The sequence below is a fragment of the Mus caroli genome, unplaced genomic scaffold, assembly GCF_900094665.2.
Source record: "Mus caroli unplaced genomic scaffold, CAROLI_EIJ_v1.1 scaffold_9724_1, whole genome shotgun sequence".
NCBI lineage: Eukaryota > Metazoa > Chordata > Mammalia > Rodentia > Muridae > Mus > Mus caroli.
The window spans coordinates 38176-42762 of NW_018390444.1; the positions used below are offsets into that span (position 1 = coordinate 38176).

The following is a 4587-nucleotide window of genomic DNA, read 5'->3' on the forward strand; positions in this document are numbered from 1 at the left end:
ATGAGGGCTAGAAAGGCAGAAATTTCAGATATTAGAAGAATGTNGTTTTTATTCTGATAAGACTGGCTTAGTTCAAGATAGCATAGACATAGTTAGAACTAGTTTAGAAGAGAGAATACACAACAGAGAGAAACAAAAATATTAGTATAAAAATTGGTTTTCTACTTCTCCTTGGCTCACTACNTTACTTCCCAGCCTTTTGGGACCTTTCGTGGCTATTTTACTGCTTTTGTCTTTTGGCCTTTGGACCTTGAATAGATTAACCAGTTTTGTTAAGTCACAGATTGAAGCTGCTCAAACGAAGAAGATGTTCCTCCCACCGATACAAAGAGAGCAACTTCTGGTCTCCAGTTTTCCACCCTTGCTGCAAATGCGAGGTCCCCTTGGTTCCTCAGGGCGTAGAGACAACAGAGATGAGGAGGGTGACCTTTAGCTCCTAATATAGCCTAAGAGTCACAAATTGTGGTGTTACAATTGGCATAATTCTTGTAGAGGCCTTGCTGAATCTGAGGTTGACAATTCTCNTTTAGGAGCTGCACAGGACTCAGAACTGTCCATGCTGGTTTGTAATAATATGAATCCAGTATGGGCAACAGTGGGGGTACGAGGCTAAGCATTGCAGGGGAAGGTCCAACTTGACTATTTCTCAGTTCCCCAAGAGACACACCCGGCTTGGATGGATGTTGGTATCTAGTTCCAGTTACAACCAAAAGAACATTTCTGAGGCTCTGCCTCCCCTCCCCAAAAGATACCAAGAGCCATGATTGTGGGTTTTGACAGCACCCATGGGAGGAATTGGGTCAATGCTCCCGCAGCCATGGTTAACGCCCACTCATCCAAGGATGAGAAGATCATTTGATCACCTCAGTTAAGTGTGGCCTTATTAAATTTAATTCAAAGGGGGAAGATGTTAGAGGTCATACCATGAGAAGGCAAGNCCATCACACTCTCCTACCCTAACAAGCCAAATGGCCTTGTGNTAAGGAACCGTTCATCACCCCCTCCTCCCTGTTCCCTGCTTGTCACCCAAGGCTATTAATGAGGATCCACGTGCTCTCCTTTAGTGTTATCTTATTATAGTGCCTTTTAAGATTGAATCCTGATATAGTTAAGTCTTCGCCAGTGTTCCAATGTCCTAGAAAGACCATGAAGCTGACAACTTGGAATTCAATAGGAATTCAGCAAAGAAGTTACCTATTCAGTAACTAATTACGGATTACAAAAGACAGAGACAACAGCTCAGGGCAAGTCTGCAAAATGTTTACTAGGACAGAAAGGACAGTCTTAACCAAATAAGGGTTTACCATGAGAAAAATTAGGGAATCCCACTGAGACAGGTTTCTTCACTAGGCCCTAAGAATTCAGGCAGAACTATAAAGCATCAATAAATTTTATGCCTTAGTCCAGTCTTTCTTTTTTATATTAGTAACAGGGAGGAGATGTAACCTCCCCCCATAGCCTGAAAATAGGCTGAGCAGGCTTGACTTCTTGTCACTAGGAGATCACCTGGGGTGGAGCCTGCCACCTTATTGTTCTACCACTGTCACTGCTCCTATTTGCCACCTAGCTGTTGCAGAGCCTACACGTGGTCACCTGCAGCTGGACTCTAAGGATGATTCGGCGGGATTGCCCCCTCCTTCTTTATAAGTGCGTGTTCCCCAATATTAAAATTGAACCTTGATCAGACTATTGTCTTGGATCCATCCTTTCTCTAATAGCCGAGATTCCCTCTTTTCTTCCAGATTCCAAGATGCCTTCCAGGCTTGAACCCAGACATATGAGCCACTGGCCGGCCTCAAAAAAAGGTGCCTGCAAACCTAGCAAGTAAAGTTTTACCATCCCCTGGCAGGCTGGATCTTGCTGCAGTCAGTTTCCCTGGAGTTGCTGAGGNGTTGATCTCATATTTGGAACCCTTTCTAGGTAAGGGCTCCCTGTTTTAGATTTAATTTAATACAAACCTGGCATAATCTTGAACCAGGATGTCCAGTTTAAGTGAAATGTACCTTAATCTCAGTAACTCAGAAAGTAGCATGTACCCCAGATGCCTGGTGAATGTCAATTACCAACAATCTTGCCAGTTGTTTGTGTGAGAATGATCTTTGTCTCTGTTGTCCTCCATCAAACTGTGGGTTTGAGCTGTATATTTCTTCCTTACAATGGAGTCTCAGGCAGCACCAGGTTGGGGTATGTCATCAGAATATAAATAGGTGTTAGNGGTGTTTGTTGGGGAGCCAGGTCAGCAACCTGGCAGTGGAGGACCACAGTTCACAGGAAAAGTCAAATAGCTTCTAGAAAGTTCAATAAATTCTCTTTGTTTTTTAATATCCTGTCTCCTAGTGGTAAGATGCNGCCTTTATCACTCATACATACATGCAATGGACATAGTAGTAAAAATCATAGCAAAGTCCATCTATATGGTAGTGCAGTTTCCATTTTCCTATGTGATAGCTTGACTCAGATTAATAAATTTTGTTCCCAGGGCCGAGATACCTGACTTATGACTATGTCATTTATAATAAAATACCTGCTGTACAGCTGCCAAGCTTGCCATGAGTGTGCAAACATTTGGAATTCTGACCACAAGAATGCTGTAAGTTTAAAGATGCTTGTCCCCCAGTCTTCCCAGGAGAACCCTGTGCTGGTAGATGTGAGAGTTGGTTGTGGCTGAGAGATTATGGTATAAGGGAAGATGAACAAATGCCAAATGGGTGAATTCCAGCAACCTTAGCTGGGACCCTGGGAGAGTAGACAGTTTCAATGTACCAGAATATAGCTCTGGGGTGGATACAGGTCAAAGCACAGGCAGGTCTATTCAATTNTTCAAGCTGGAGCCAGGAGTATGCTAGGAGATAAGAATATCTACTAATACCTTTGATTCTTTTTTCCATTGACTAAGGTCTGAGTCTTNAGGCACCAAGCCATTTGGGTCCAGGTTGATGCTGCAGCATGTCTTCCAACCCACCTACCTCCAGAGGGCAGCAGCATACATTCACAACAATTGTTGAGAAGTCAGGAAGCCCAGGAATCTTATGTGTGGATGAGGACATAGCAAAAGGAGAAGCACCATCCCACCTGCCTTCCTGCCTGCCACGCACTGGGTTTGGGCCCCCATCTGAACCATCTCCTGCACATAGCCATGCAATCATAATGAGGAATCTCGAGATCTGTGACAATCTCTCTCTTCTTTCCAGCCCACAGCTCCATCACACCCCACTCTAATCACTATGGATCACTCAAGATACTTCACTGTCTTCTGTTTTTCCAAAGTCCCTAAATCACTTTAAGCCTTTCTATGTCCTCTGTAAACAGTCATATATATACTCATGTCTGGGGCTAGGTACATATGTGGAGATAGAGTATAAGAGACAAGAATGAAGGAGAGAAAAGTGAGGAAGGAAAAATAAAGAGCTATCTATGTGGTATATCTGTGTGCCCCAAACACCATGGGATGATCCTAGGATATCCAGCATAAGGTGTGGCTTCTTCAAATTAGCTGTGAGTTAGCAGCTTAGCCCAGAGAAGACCTAAGGATCCTAACCATTGCTGCATATTACTACTGTGTGCAAAGAGGCCAGGAAGCTATCCCAGGAAATTCCATCACATCCCTCAATGGCAGATGCATTCTACTGGGCAGAGAGCAATGGGTTCACTTGGTAGATATTGCTGTCACATGATGTCGATGTACATGCATCTCCTATGACTTTAACTCCTCTGGAGCACTGCCTGCTCAGGAGCCAGCACTTGTCCAAGCTGCCACAGGTCAACCTGGATCTTGGTTCTCCCAAAGACTCCTTAGTCTGAGGGAACTTACTTTCCCATACTTCTGAGACCCAAATACCCCATTTCCCAAATACAGGCATGAAAACCACACGGAAATATTTGGAGCATCTATGAGAAAATTCTGCTTCAGGTCAGCATCACACTCTGAAGGCCAAGCTACCCTTACTTCAAATCTACACCAATGGTAATGAATTTTTAATAGAAATTTCTCCAGAGAAATTTCTTTACTATGGCTGGCCTTTTTGCTTAATCTCAAAACCAGAGTTAATTATATACTCTGAGGTCACTTCAGACTTAAAACGTGCCTACTGTATGCATTTCCTTTGTATAACCTCTCTTTAAGGGACTAATACAACAACCAACCTTACTTGCCTTGAGTTTTAAGTAACCAATCATTATAATCTGACGTAGGGCATAGCTGTTATTTTAAAATATGTTTTTCAATGCTTCTGACCCAGAGTGTAATGAATGTGGATCTATGTAAATGTTACAATGATCAAATTTGGAAAATGGTAAATAGGATCAAAGCTGTTTTTAAAAACGAATACCCACCATAAATATTGAATAAAACATACAGATAGTGCATGAAAAAAATGGTATTTGTAAAGTTTTTTTATCTAGATCAGTTGAAGTCAGTTATTTATTCACTTGAACAACACTATGAAACATTTCTTTAGGTATCACGAATTTTTCCCATATGGTGATTTCTGTGTGGCTCAATGGGGGTAGAGACAAAGAAAGAGAGAGAGGGTAGAGGGAGAGAGAGAGAGAGAGAGAGAGAGAGAGAGAGAGAGAGAGAGAGAGAGA

The 4587-nt window shown here is 42.6% G+C and overlaps 1 long non-coding RNA gene across 1 annotated transcript in view; it reads left to right on the forward strand.

Annotated features, from left to right (window-relative positions):
* LOC110288653 overlaps positions 1 to 4366 on the forward strand; it is a 31957-nt gene extending 27591 nt beyond the window's left edge. The window contains exons 3-4 of the long non-coding RNA XR_002377293.2: positions 2480 to 2590; positions 2897 to 4366. This is a non-coding gene — a long non-coding RNA (uncharacterized LOC110288653). The remainder of the gene's footprint in view (positions 1 to 2479; positions 2591 to 2896) is intronic.
* The last annotated feature ends 221 nt before the right edge of the window (positions 4367 to 4587 follow it).